Source organism: Somniosus microcephalus, chromosome 17 (genome assembly GCF_052327205.1).
Source record: "Somniosus microcephalus isolate GS21.2 chromosome 17, FLI_Smic_1.0, whole genome shotgun sequence".
Taxonomy (NCBI): Eukaryota; Metazoa; Chordata; class Chondrichthyes; order Squaliformes; family Somniosidae; genus Somniosus; species Somniosus microcephalus.
In genome coordinates, this window is record NC_141003.1 from 64,367,598 (window position 1) to 64,382,714 (window position 15,117).

At 43.5% G+C, this 15,117-nt stretch overlaps 1 protein-coding gene and 1 long non-coding RNA gene across 2 annotated transcripts in view; one reads left to right on the forward strand and one right to left on the reverse strand.

Moving 5' to 3' along the window:
* Positions 1-15,117, forward strand: part of shank3a (SH3 and multiple ankyrin repeat domains 3a) — a 1,542,118-nt gene that overhangs the window by 97,981 nt on the left and 1,429,020 nt on the right. The gene's annotated exons all lie outside the window — the stretch shown is intronic.
* The window catches only part of LOC147105799 (uncharacterized), a 163,394-nt gene that overhangs the window by 84,282 nt on the left and 63,995 nt on the right, over positions 1-15,117 (reverse strand). Inside the window, exon 2 of the long non-coding RNA XR_015081589.1 lies at positions 6,741-6,947. This is a non-coding gene — a long non-coding RNA (uncharacterized LOC147105799). The remainder of the gene's footprint in view (positions 1-6,740; positions 6,948-15,117) is intronic.

Below are 15,117 nucleotides of genomic sequence, written 5' to 3' on the forward strand. Positions count from 1 at the left end.
GACCCCAGGGAATTCTCTCCTGGCTGGTCCAATTCAAGTCATCCTATTGTAATTCACGATCCTGCTACCAATCCAGTCTCCCCTCGGATAACGGGACTTATGTGTGGTCTCCATGGTTATGAGGAATGTGAGGAGGTGGTGGGTAGGTTGGACGAGTTATCGAATGGAAGAGAATGAAAAATCAAAGCGAGTTCAGGTCAGAACAGGTTCTCCAAACGGCCCTTTGTATTCACACAGCTGCCAGCAGGGGGTCATGTCCTCAGGGGTGAGCAGACAGGGCACAGGCACACTGGTTTTGGAAGGAGGGGATTCTGTACATTAGCCACATGCAGGGCGGCATCCAATCGAGGTGTTCAGGGGATTTATATATAGAATAACAGATACCTGGGGATGAGTTACAGGCCGGAATCGAATCGAGGGGTTCGGGTGGTTGTAAGGTAGTGGGACCTGGTTACATAATTTGTTGGATATATTTAATCTGTTAAATCGATGAAGAGCACGGAGGATGTGCGCAGAGAAATACACACATTGAGCTGATGCTGTGGGAATTGGACAGTAGAGGGTCCAAGGCCTTGAGCTAAGACCAGTGTAAGAGAGTTCACAGCCTTGACACAACCGTCACAACTATTCAAGGAAGTAACAAAAGTTAAAAATTGACAGCAAAACCAAGAGATGTTTCTTCCTGAAAAAGAGTGTGTGAGCGTTATAGTACTGTGTGGGCAAAGTGAAAGCACAGATTATTTGGTCAGGGAAAATGAAAGTGTGTCCTATGGAATAGAGAGTTCACACTAGGAGATCATTTGCGACAAGGTTGTCAATGAAACACTGAACGTTAATAAACCCATTTAAGGGCCGTGTTGCGTGCTCTTGGGAATTTCCGGCTGCCTGTCTCTGAGATTTTACGGAAAAAATATCGAGTTATTGATTACCTGACATGTGCCGATCCCCCTGTTGAGGAACAGACCACCTCGGAGTAATGTATAGGAATGGTGTGTATGCTACGGGGTACATACTGAATCAGAGTGCTTAAAAATGATCTCGAGAAGGTGTCTTCACATTCATCATTGCAGTTAGATCCCTTTAGTAGGTAATTAATGGGATGGTCATGGTTTTTTCAAGGGGAGGGGGATTTATGAGGGCCTCGGTGTTTATTTGGTGGAGCATTACTTAGTGACCCCGTTGATCGGGAATTCATTAGGGGTCTCTTTATGCGATCTTAAATGTCACAATGGGCAATTATTGGGGATTCTATCAATCGGGCCTCATTAATGGGACAGTTCGGAGGGTCTCTAATGTGGTCTCATTGGTTTTATAAATGGGAGATTAAATAATGAGGGATTATTTGTGTTCTCATTGTCAGATTAGTTGGGAATTTCATTCATGCTGTCTCAGTCCTCTCATTAATGGGGTCAACACACTTAGTGATGGATTATTGGTGGTTCTTGATAGGTTTAGTAAGGTCTCTGTTAATTGATGGACAATGTAGCCTCGAGGTCATTTGTGAGGTCTTAATGATGATGGGTGAGGGGGCATGAGACCATGTCATATCACAGCTGATCACAATTACCATTGATTAAGGAGCTATCATCTCCTAACTGGAATACTGTTCCATCACAAGCAATGGGTGTGTATGCGCTTGTGCAGGGTGTGTGTATATATGAGTGTGTACTTGTGTGTGTGCGTGTGCGTGTGCGTGCATGTGCGTGGGTGGGGTTGAGAGATATGGAGAGAAGGTAGGTAGGTGGGGTGGAGCGATATGGAGAGAACATAGGAATTAGGAACAGGAGTAGGCCATACGGGCTGATAAGGGATGAGATCGGTACGGTAGAGATAAAAGATCTTGGCTCGGCAGATCGTGATGTAGAACTGGAATCAGTTTGGGTGGAGCTAAGAAACAGCAAAAGGCAGAAAACATTGGTGGGAGTTGTGTATAGGCCACCAAACAGTAGTGGTAATGTAGGGCACAGTATCAATCAAGAAATTAGAAGTGCATGTAACAAGGGCAATACGGTAATCATGGGGAACTTTAATCTACATATTGACTGGGCAAATCAAATTACCACTAATGGTGTGGAGGACGAATTCTTGGAATGCATGCGAGATGGTTTCCTGGATCAGTATGTGGAGGAACCAACCAGGGAACAGGCTATTCTGGATCTGGTACTGTGTAATGAGAAAGGGCTAATCAAGAATCTTGTGGTAAAGGGGCCCTTGGGGACAAGTGACCATAATATGATTGAATTTTACATTAAGTTAGAGAAAGATGTAGTCCAATCTGAAACTAAGGTCTTCAATCTAAACAGAGGAAACTACAAGGGTATGAGGGACAAGTTGGCCATGGTGGTAGATTGGGAGACTACACTAAAAGGTATGAAGGTGGACATACAATGGCTAACATTCAAGAAAATAAGGCATAATTTGCAATAAACATATATTCCTCTAGGGCCTAAAAACCCAAAAGGAAAAGTGATTCAACCATGACTAACAAAAGAAATTAAAGCTAGTACTAAGTCAAAGGAGGAAGCTTATAAAGTTGCCAGAAAAAGCAGTCAGCCTGAGGATTGGGATCTTTTTAGAAATCAGCAAAGGGGGGCCAAGAAATTGATAAAGAAAGGGAAAATGGAATATGAGCACAAACTAGCGCAAAATATAAAAACAGATTGTAAAAGCTTCTATAGGTATGTGAAAAGGAAAAGACTAGCGAAGGTAAATGTAGGTCCTTTACAGTCAGAGACGGGAGAATTTATAATGGGGAATGAAGAAATGGCAGAGAAATTAAATAAACACTTTGTTTCTGTCTTCACGGAGGACTAGCAAAATTAATGTTACTAAAAGTCGATAAATCCCAAGGACCGAATGACCTACATCCTAGGGTTTTGAAAGAGGTGGCCATTGGGATAGTAGACGCATTGGTTGTCATCTTCCAAAATTCTATAGATTCTGGAACGGTTCCTGCAGGTTGGAGGATAGCAAATGTAACCCCACTATTTAAGAAAGGAGGGAGAGAGAAAACTGGGAACTACAGACCTGTTAGCCTCACATCAGCAGTTGGGAAAATGCTGGAATCTATTATAAAGGATGCAATAACTGGGCACTTAGGAAACTAATAGTAAGACTGGGCAGAGTCAACATGGATTTATGAAAGAGAAATCCTGTTTGACAAACCTATTGGAGTTCTTTGAGGATGAAACTAGTGAAGTAGACAAAGGGGAACCGGTAGATGTGATGTATCTGGATTTTCAGAAGGTCTTCGATAAGGTCCCACACAAGAAGTTGGTGAACAAAATTAGGGCACATGGAATTGAAGGTAATAGACAAGCATGGATTGAGAATTGGTTAACAGACAGAAAACAAAGAGTAGTGTCTTTTTCAGGATGGCAGGCTGTGACTAGTAGGGTACCGCAAGGATTGGTGCTTGGGCCCCAGCTATTCACAATCTATATCAATGATTTGGATGAGGGGACTAAATGTAACATTTCCAAATTTGCTGATGATACAAAGCTAGGTGGCAGTGTCAGTTGCGAAGAGGATGTGAAAAGGCTTCAAGCAGATCTTGACAGGCTCAGTGAGTGTGCGAGAACATGGCAGATGGAATATAACGTGGATAAATGTGAAGTTATACACCTTGGTAGAAAAAACAGAAAGGCAGAATATTTCCTAAATGGTGAAAGATTGGGGAATACAGATGCTCAAAGGGACCTGGGTGTCCTTGTACATGAGTCACTGAAAGTGAATGTGCAGGTGCAGCAAGCCATTAGGAAGGCAAATGGTATGCTGGCCTTCATTACAAGAGGATATGAGTACAGGAGTAAAGAAGTCTTACTCCAATTATATAGGGCCTTGGTGAGACCACACCTGGAGTACCGTGTACAATTTTGTTCTCCTTACCTAAGGAAGGATATACTTGCCATAGAGGGAGTGCAACGAAGGTTCACGAGATTGATTCCTGGGATGACGGGACTGTCGTATGAGAAGAGATTGAGTAAACTAGGCCTGTATTCTCTTGAATTCAGAAGAATAAGAGGGGATCTCATTGAAGCATACAAAATTATTACAGGGCTTGATAGGGTGGATGCTGGGAGAATGTTTCCCTTGGCTGGGGAGTCTAGAACCAGGGGCCACAGCCTTGGGATAAAGGGTAGGCCATTCAGGACTGAGATGAGAAGAAATTTCTTCACACAGAGGGTGGTGAATCTTTGGAATTCTCTACCCCAGAGGGCTGTGGAGGCTTAGTCATTGGGTATATTCAAAACAGAAGTCGATAGATTTCTGACTAGTAATGGCATCAAGGAATATGGCGATAGGGCCGGTGAATGGAGTTGAGGCAGAAGATCAGCCACGATCTCATTGAATGGCGGAGCAGGCTTGAAGGGCCGAATGGCCTACTCCTGCTCCTATTTCTTATTTTCTTATGTTCTTATACTGCCCTTCGAGTCTGCTCTGCCACTCACTAAGATCATGGCTGATCTTCGACCTCAACTCTACTTTCCCGCCCGATCCCCATATCCCTTGATTCCCCTAGAGTCCAAAAATCTATATCTCAGCCTTGAATATGCTCAATGACTCAGCATCCACAGGGGTAGCCTTTGGGGTAGAGAATTCCAAAGATTCACAACCCTCTGAGTGAAGACATTCCTCCCCATCTCTGTCTTAAATGGCCGACCCCTTATCCTGAGACTATGCCCCCTAGTTCTAGACACTCCAGCCAGGGGAAATAACCTCTCGGCATCTATCCTGTCAATCTCCCTCAGAATCTTGTATGTTTCAATGAGATTGCCTCTCATTCTTCTAAATTCCAGAGATTATAGGCTCAATCTCTCCTCATTGGACAACCCTCTCATCCCACGAATCTAAGGCATGTAGGTCCTTTCTCAGATAAGGAGACCAAAACTCTGCACAGTACTCCAGCTGTGATCTCACCAAAGTCTTGTACAATTGTAGTAAGACTTCCTTACTCTTGTACTCCAACCCCCTTGCAATAAAGGCCAACATGCCATTTGTCTTCCTAATTGATTGCTGCACCTGCATGCTAACTTTCTATGTTTCCTGTACAATGATACCTAAATCTCTCTGAACATGAACATTTAATAGGTTCTCACCATTTAAAAAATATTCTGTTTTTCTATTCTTCCTACCAAAGTGAACATCCTCACATTATACTCCATTGCCACCATATTGCCCACTACACTTAATCTGCCTATGTCCCTTTGCAGGCTCTTTGTGTTCTCCTCACCGCTTACTGTCCCACCTAGCTTTGTATCGTCAGCAAACTTGGATACTTTGCAAGCGGTCCCTTCATCTAAGTCATTAATATAGATTGTAAATAGCTGAGGCCCAAGCACTGATCCCTGCGACACCCTACTAGTTACAGCCTGCCAACCGGAAAATGACTCATTTATCCCTACTCCCTGTTTTCTGTCCGTTAACCAATCCTCTATCCATGCTAATATATTTCTCCCAACCCCTGAGTCCTTATCTTGCATAGCAACCTTTTATGGGGCACCTTTTCAAATGCCTTTTGGAAATCCAAATATACTACTTCCACTTTTTCCCCTTTATCTACCCTGCTAGTTACATCCTCAAAAAACTCTAATAAATTTGTTAAACATGATTTCCCTTTCATAAAACCATGTTGACTCTGCCTAATCATATTATGATTTTCTAAGCGCCCTGTTACCACTTCCTTAATACAGGAAACTTTCACCGGCACCTAAATAACCGGAAATGTCGGTTAACCAGCAAAATTCAGGAGTAGGTTTTACTTCATATTTATTTGGCTTCTTCCATCTGTGCTGTGCAAGGGTGTGGCTGCAGCTGTTGCTAAGCTACAGAGACGCTTGAAACTTGTGTTCATTGTTCTACAGTTGTTGCTAAGCAACAGGGTTTGTTGCTTTATACGGAGCTGTTAGCTCTCCCTATCTTTTACTATAACGTTCGGTTATCCGGAATTTTTGATGAACCGGCACCACGTCGGTCCCGTCCGTGCCGGATAAAAGAAAGTTTCCTGTATTGGATTCTAGTATTTTCCCGATGACTGATGACAGGCTCACTGGCCTGTAGTTCCCTGTTTTCTCTCTCCCTCCTTTCTTGAAAAGCAGGGTTAAATTTGCTACCTAGAACTACCGAGAAGGTCGGTAGTTGGGGGTGAAGGATATAGAGAGAAGGTGAGAAGGTGGGGTTGGAATCTATCAAAAAAATGCACTAGCTGAGCACATTGGAAGTTCCTGTTCCTAACAACACTATTGCTTGATGCTCTGCTCTTACAGGGTGCTGCTGTACAAGTAAATAGCATTTCTAACTGGTCATTATCAATAATTCACAGGCATGAGGGAATGAGAGAATGGACGAGCTGGATGAGGCCATTAGCAAGAGCAAAGCTGGGTGTAGCCCGGGATCGAGGGTGCCTGTTGTTTTCCCTCTTTCCTCATCCTGCTGCTGCTGATTGAAGTGACTGATCGACTGACTGGTGCATCACTCTTAGATATTTGTGGCTGGTATTTAACAGCTGGGTGAAAGTAGAATCAGCAGCAGGTAGTGAAGAGCAAACTGGTGCCAACGGGAACCTTCTTCCCCCAGAGTGACGATTGACAACACTGTCAACCTGTGTCACAGTGACTATTGATACCAGCTTAGGTGGTTAGTGTTGGGGTCAGTAGTTTGGGTTAGAAACTGTCTAATTTGTTGTTATTCTTGTCAATACGATACCAGAGACAAGATGCATTATTTTAAAAAATACTTACCTTTTCTGGTGGTGGCCTGTCGGTTAAGCCACATGCAGACCCGTTTTCCTGAATACAGTCTGGTTCAGGCCTGGGCGCTGGACACCTCTTTTAACGCCTGTACGAATATGGTGGGTGGCGCTCTTCCGGCTCAGAATATTGGATGCATTTGGCACCCGTTTTACGCCCGTCTTCAAATCTCTGGGCCGCAGTTCTTTAAATCCAGGCCTGCAGGTGGATAAAGCCATAACATCAGGTTGGATTTGTACCTGGAATCCGATTTGAAAGGATGGGATCTAATCCACTTGGGCCAACTATCTTACAAATTAATTTCTCCAAAAAGTCCTTGACAGAGACTTCTCCCTGATACTGAAATAAAAGCCTGGATTTGTTCAACATATCACAGAATGAACAAAAATAAATACAAATTCCTTTTGCACCACTCCAGGTAGATAATGAACTTAATGTAATATCGACGATGGGTGAATACAGATGAGGGTCTATATTGTGCCAAACTCCCTGGAGAATTCAGACTTAATCAAATGCAAAGTACAAGGTTTTTGCAATGCAGAATACCAGGTAATGGGTTTGTGGGAAGACGATTATGTTCAATGCTTATCAGAACCTATACCTGCTCATCTGATCCAATACCTGACTCAGTAAGTTCAGCAGAGAATGTGAGTTATGCCAAAAGAAGCCCCCTGACATGTAATGGTGTCACCTCCACTCTCATATAGGGTCCGCACACCTCACCCTCACATAGGGATCCCACACTTCCCCCTCCCATACAGACCCCACAATTCACCTACACATAGGGACTCCACACCTCACCCTCACATAGGGATCCCACACCATCCCCTCCCATACAAACCCCACAATTCACCTTCACATAGGGACTCCACACCTCACCCTCACATAGAGACCCCACAATTCACCTTCACATAGGGACTCCACACCTCATCCTCACATAGGGAACCCACACCGCCCCCTCACCTCCCCTTCCCATATGGACCCCACAATTCACCTTCACATAGGAACCCCACACCTCACCCACACATGTCAGCGGAGAAGAAACATGTGAAGTAGGAAGAGAGACAGGACAATGGAAGTATACCCTGTGGTTAAACTCTCAATAGAGTGAAGGAATAGGCAATCCTAGAGTACAGATCTAGTCTACTGGTGCACAGACCCAGGGGTAGAGGTACACAGATGTAGGGGTTTCAGTGTATCTGTACCCTTAGATCTGTGTATCTCTACCCCTAGACCTGTGTATTAATACCCTTAGAGCTGTGTACCTCTGTGTACAAAGGGTTATTAGAATATGGGATCCATTCCACAAAGGGCTGTTGTAGCCGAGTCAGTCGCAGCCTTTAAGGGAATTAGGGAAACACTTCAAGGGAAAATATTAAAGGGTTTAGGGACAGGTCAGGGAGATAGAATTGGAGTAGGTATCTCTAGGGTGGGGCTAGCATTGGTACAGGGATGATGGGCTGAATGGACTCCTGTACTTACATTTCTCTGATTTCCTCCATTGGTAAAAGAAAGAAGAAAATGCAAGAAATGCAGCAATTGAATCGAGAAAAGATAAGTTCATGTTTCGGGTGAAGACCCTTCGACAGAACGGTTCTCATCTGTAGTGGTAGTCGATTAAGCTATGAAAAGCCTGGCCCATAAAAACATAAGAATTAGGCACAGGAGTAGTCCATACAGCCCTTCGAGCCTGCTCTGCCATTCAATAAGATCATAGCTGATCTTCGACCTCAACTCCACTTTTCTGCCCGATCCCCATACCCCTTGATTCCCCTAGAGTCCAAAAATTTATCGATCTCAGCCTTGAATATACTCGATGACTCTCAACAAAAATACATTCCAGTGAGAAAGAAAGATTTTAAGAGAAGGGAGCATCATCCGTGGCTAACTATGGAAGGATGGTATCAATTTGAAAACAAAGGCATACAATGTTGCCAAGATTGGTGGGAGGCCAGAGGATTGGGAAATTTTTAAAAACCAGCAAAGGATGACTAAAAAAATAATAGAGAGCGAAGATGAATTATGAGAGTAAACTGGCAAGAAATATTAAAACAGATAGTAAGAGCTTCTACAGGTATATAAAAAGGAAGAGAGTAGCTAAAGTAAACATAGGTCCCTTAGAGGATGAGACTGGGGAATGAATGGGGAAATGGCAGAGACTCTGAACAAATATTTTGTATCTGTCTTAATGGTAGAAGACACTAACAACATCCCAATAATGGATAATCAAGGGGCCACAGGGAGGGGGGAACTAAAGACAATCACTATCACTAAGGAAAAAGTACTTGGTAAAATAATGGGACTAAAAGATGACAAGTCCCCTGGACCAGAGTGCCTGCATCCCAGGGTCGTAAAAGAAGTGGCTGCAGAGATAGTGGGTGCATTGGTTGCAATATACCAAAATTCCCTGGACACTGGAGAGATCCCAGCGGATTGGAAAACCGCAAATGTAACACTGGAGAGAAACTTGGAGTGGGAGGGGGAGGATCCAGTTGTCGTGGTCCATGTTGGTACCAACGACATAGATAGGACAAGGAAGGAGGTTCTGCTGAGGGAGTTTGAGCAGCTAGGGGCCAAATTAAAAAGCAGAACCACAAGGGTAATAATCTCTGGATTACTACCTGAGCCACGTGCAAATTTGGCTAGGGTAAATAAAATTAGAGAGTTAAATGCGTGGCTCAAAGACTGGTGTGGGAGAAATGGGTTTTGCTTCCTGGGACACTGGCATCAGTACTGGGACAGGAGAGAGCTGTTCCATTGGGACGGACTTCACTTGGCCAGTGCTGGGACTAGAGTCCTGGCGAATCGAATAACTAGGGCTGTAGAGAGGGCTTTAAACTAATTAGTGGGGGGGAGGTTTTAAGAGAGCGAAAAATAAAAATAACAGCGGAGAAGGCAATAGAGCAAGGTAGCAGTGGGGGAATTAAAAACCAAAGCGTGTCAGGAAGGGACAGAATGTATAATGAAAAAGGTAAAGTAGTAAAAGGGGTAAAAGCAGGAATAAATCGTCAGAATTCGTAACAAAATTGACGAGTTGACGGTACAAATAACTACACATGGGTATGATCTGGTGGCCATTACGGAAACATGGCTGCAAGATAATCATGACTGGGAACTAAACATACAAGGGTATTTGACAATTAGGAAGGACAGACAGGAAGGAATGGGAGGTGGGGTTGCTATGTCAATCAAGGATGGAATCACTGCAATAGTCAGAAATGATATTGGGTCAAAGGATCAGGATAGTGAAATAGTTTGGGTGGAGATAAGGAATAATAAGGGGAAAAAATCACTAGTGGGCGTAGTCTATAGGCCTCCTAACAGTTGCAACTCTGTTGGTCGGAGTATAAATCAGGAAATAGTTGGGGCTTGTAATAAGGGAACAGCTATAATCATGGGGGATTTTAACTTTCATATTGACTGGACTAATCAAATTGGGCATGGCAGCCTTGAGGAAGAGTTCATAAGAGTGTATTAGGGACAGGTTCCTTGAGCAGTATGTAACTGAACCAACCAGGGGGCAGGCAATCTTAGATCTGGTCCTGTGTAATGAGACAGGATTAATAAAAAATGTCCTAGTAAAGGATCCCCTTGGAATGAATGACCATAATATGGTTGAATTCCAAATTCAGTTTGAGGATGAGAGAGTTGGATCTCAAACCAGCGTACTGAGCTTAAATAAAGAAGACTATGAAGGTATGAGAGTAGAATTGACTAAAGTGGACTGGGAAAACAGATTAAAGTGTAAGACGGTACAAGAGCAGTGGTCTACATTCAAGGAGATATTTCACATCTTTCAAGATAAATATATTCCACTGAGGAAAAAGGGGAATAAAAGAAAAGACAGCCATCCGTGGCTCAGTAAAGTAATAAAGGATAGTATCCGACTGAAAACAAGGGCATATAAAGTAGCCAAATCTAGTGGGAGGATAGAAGATTGGGAAGCATTTAAAAGCCAGCAAACAATAACTAAAAGATTAATTAAGAAAGGGAAGATAGATTATGAAAGTAAACTAGCAAAAAATATAAAAACAGATAGCAAGAGTTTCTACAGCTATATAAAAAGAAAAAGGGTGGCTAAAGTGAACATTGGTCCCTTAGAGGATGGGACCGGGAAACTAGTGGTGGGGAACATGGAGATGGCAAAGACGCTGAACAAATATTTTGTATCAGCCTTTACAGTAGAGGACACTAAAAATATCCCAACACTGGACAAACAGGGGGCAATGGGGGGGGGGGGGGAGGAGCTAAACACGATTAAAATCACTAAGGAGATGGTACTCAGTAAAATAATGGGACTTAAGGCGGATAAATCCCCCGGACCTGATGGCCTACATCCTAGGGTCTTGAGAGAAGTGGCAGTAGGGATTGTGGATGCATTGGTGATTATTTTCCAGAACTCCCTGGACTCAGGAAAGGTCCCGGCAGATTGGAAAACTGCTAATGTAACACCCTTATTTAAGAAGGGAAGTAGACAAAAAGCTGGAAACTATAGACCAGTTAGCCTAACATCTGTGGTTGGCAAAATGTTGGAGTCCATTATTAAGGAAACAGTAACAGAGCATTTGGATAAACATAATTTAATAGGACAGAGTCAGCATGATTTTATGAAGGGGAAGTCATGTTTGACAAATTTGCTCGAATTCTTTGAGGATGTAACATACAGGGTGGATAAAGGGGAACCAGTGGATGTAGTATATTTGGACTTCCAAAAGGCATTTGACAAGGTTCCACACAAAAGATTACTGATCGAGATAAGAAATCACAGGGTTGGGGGTAATATACTGGCATGGGTGGAAGATTGGCTATCTAACAGAAAACAAAGAGTTGGGATAAATGGTTCATTCTCGGGCTGGCAATCAATAACTAGTGGTGTTCCGCAGGGGTCAGTGCTGGGACCCCAACTCTTTACAATCTATATTAACGATTTGGAGGAAGGGACCGAGTGCAACATATCCAAGTTTGCTGACGATACAAAGATGGGAGGGAAAGCAGTGAGTGAGGAGGACATAAAAAACCTGCAAAAGGACATAGACAGGCTAAGTGAGTGGGCAGAAATTTGGCAGATGGAATATAATGTTGGAAAGTGTGAGGTTATGCACTTTGGCAGAAAAAATCAAAGAGCAAGTTATTATCTAAATGGAGAGAAACTGCAAAGTGCTACAGTACAAAGGTATCTGGGGGTCCTGGTGCATGAAACACAAAAAGTTAGTATGCAGGTGCAGCAGGTGATCAGGAAGGCCAATGGAATCTTGGCTTTTATTGCAAGGGGGATGGAGTATAAAAACAGGGAAGTCTTGCTGCAGTTATACAGGGTATTGGTGAGGCCACACCTGGAATACTGCGTGCAGTTTTGGTTTCCATATTTAAGAAAAGATATACTTGCTCTCGAGGCGGTTCAGAGAAGGTTCACTCGGTTGATTCCGGAGATGAGGGGGTTGATGTATGAGGAAAGGTTGAGTAGGTTGGGACTCTACTCATTGGAGTTCAGAAGAATGAGAGGCGATCTTATCAAAACATATAAGATTGTGACGGGGCTCGATCGGGTGGATGCGGTGAGGATGTTTCCACTGATGGGTGAGACTAGAACTAGGGGGCATAATCTAAGAATAAGGGGCTGCCCTTTCAAAACTGAGATGAGGAGAAACTTCTTCACTCAGAGGGTAGTAAATCTATGGAATTTGCTACCCCAGAGAGCTGCAGAAGCTGCAACATTAAATAAATTTAAAATGGAGATAGACAGTTTCCTAGCAGATAAGGGAATTAGGGGTTACGGGGAGAGGGCAGGGAAGTGGACGTGAGTCTAGATTTGGATCAGCCATGATCCTATTGAATGGCGGAGCAGGCCCGAGGGGCCGTATGGCCTACTCCTGCTCCTACTTCTTATGTACCCCTATTTAAGAAAGGAGGGAGACAGAAAGAAGGAAACTATAGACCAGTTAGCCTAACATCTGTCATTGGGAAAATGCTGGAGTCCTTCATTAAAGAAGCAGTAGCAGGGCATTTGGAAAATCATAATGCAGTCAAGCAGAGTCAGCATGGTTTATGAAAAGGAAATCATGTTTAACAAATTTGCTGGATTTCTTTGAGGATGTAATGAGCAGTGTGGACAAAGGTGAGCCAGTGGATGTGATGTATTTGGATATCCAGAAGGCATTCGATAAGGTGCCACATAAAAGGTTACTGCATAAGATAAGAGCTCACGGAGTTGGGGATAATATATTAGTATGGATAGAGAATTGGCTAACTAACAGAATGTGCAGGTACAGCAAGCCTTTAGAAAGGCAAATGGTATGCTGGCCTTCATTACAAGAGGATTTGAGTACAGGAGTGAAGAAGTCTTATTCCAATTATATAGGGCCTTGGTGAGACCACACTTGGAGTACTGTGTACAATTTTGGTCTCCTTACCAAAGGAAGGATATACTTGCCATAGAGGGAGTGCAACGAAGGTTCACGAGATTGATTCCTGGGATGGCGGGACTGTCGCATGAGAAGAGACTGAGTAAACTAGGCCTGTATTCTCTTGAATTCAGAAGAATGAGAGGGGATCTCATTGAAGCATACAAAATTATTACAGGGCTTGATAGGATGGATGCTGGGAGAATGTTTCCCTTGGCTGGGGAGTCTAGAACCAGGGGCCACAGCCTCAAGATAAAGGGTAGGCCATTCAGGACTGAGATGAGAAGAAATTTCTTCACAGAGAGTGGTGAATCTTTGGAATTCTCTACCCCAGGGGGCTGCGGAGGCTCAGTCATTGGGTATATTCAAAACAGAAGTCAATAGATTTCTGACTGGTAATGGCATCAATGGAAATGGTGATAGGGCCGGTGAATGGAGTTGAGGCAGAAGATCAGCCATGATCTCATTGAATGGCGGAGCAGGCTCGAAGGGTTGAATGGCCTACTCCTGTTCCTATTTCTTAAGTTCTTATGTTCTAAAAAGTCGGGATAAATGGGTCATTTTCTGGTTGGCAAACGGTAACTAGTGGGGTGCCACAAGGATCGGTGCTGGGGCCTCAACTATTTACAATCTACATTAATGACTTGGATGAAGGGACCAAGTGTAATGTAGCCAAGTTTGCGGATGATACACAATGGGTGGGAAAGCAAGTTGTGCAGAGGACTGAAAGAATCTGCAAAGGGATATAGACAGGCTAAGTGAGTGGGCAAACATTTGGCAGATGGAGGATAATGTGGGAAAGTACGAGGTTATCCACTTTTGGCAAATTATTATTTAAATGGAGAGAGATTACAAAATGCTACAGTTCAGAGGGACTGGGGGGTCCTTGTGCATGAAACACAAAAAGTTAGCATGCAGGTACAGCAAGTAATCAAAAAGGCAAATGGAATGTTGGCCTTTATTGCAAGGGAGTTGGAGTATAAAAGCAGGGAAATCCTGCTACAACTGTACAGGGTATTGGTGAGACCACATCTTGAGTACTGCATACAGTTTTGGTCTCCTTATTTAAGGAAGGATATACTTGCATTGGAGGCAGTTCAGAGACGATTCACTAGGTTAATTCCAGAGATGAGGGGATTGACTTATGAAGAAAGGTTGAGCAGGTTGGACCTATACTCATTGGAATTTAGAAGAACGAGAGATGATCTTATTGACACATAAGATACTGAGGGCGCTCGACAAGGTAAATGCAGAGAGGATGTTTCTCCTCGTGGGGAAATCTAGAACTCGGGGGCATAGTTTCAGAAGAAAGGATCGCCCTTTTAGAACTAAGATGAGGAGGAATTTCTTCTCTCAGAGGGTCGTAAATCTGTGGAATTCTCTGCCCCAGAGAGCCGAGGAGGCTGGGTCATCAAGTACATTTAAGGTGGAGATAGACAGATTTTTGCAAGATAAGGGAGTGAAGGGTTATGGGGAGCAGGCAGGGAAGTGGCTTTGAGCCCAAGATCAGCCACGATCTTATCGAGGGGCCAAGTGGCCTATTCCTGCTCCTATTACTTATGTTCTTATGTTGACTCCGCTTCCATAGCCCTTTGTGGTAGAGAATTCCAAAGATTCACAACCCTCTGAGTGAAGAAATTCCTCTTCATCTCAGTCTTAAATGGCCGAATGCTTATCCTGAGACTACGCCCCCTATTTCTAGACTCTCCAGCCAGGGGAAACAACCTCTCAGCATCTATCCTGTCAATCCCCCTCAGAATATTATATGTTTCAATGAGATTACCTCCCTCTCATCCCAGGAATCAGTCTGGTGAGCCTTTGTTGCACCTCCTCTAAGGCATGTATGTCCTTTTTCAGGTAAGGAGACCAAAACTGTGCACAGTACTCCAGGTGTGGTCTCACCAATGCACTGTACAATTGTAGTAAGACTTCCTTACTATTATACTCCAACCCCCTTGCAATAAAGG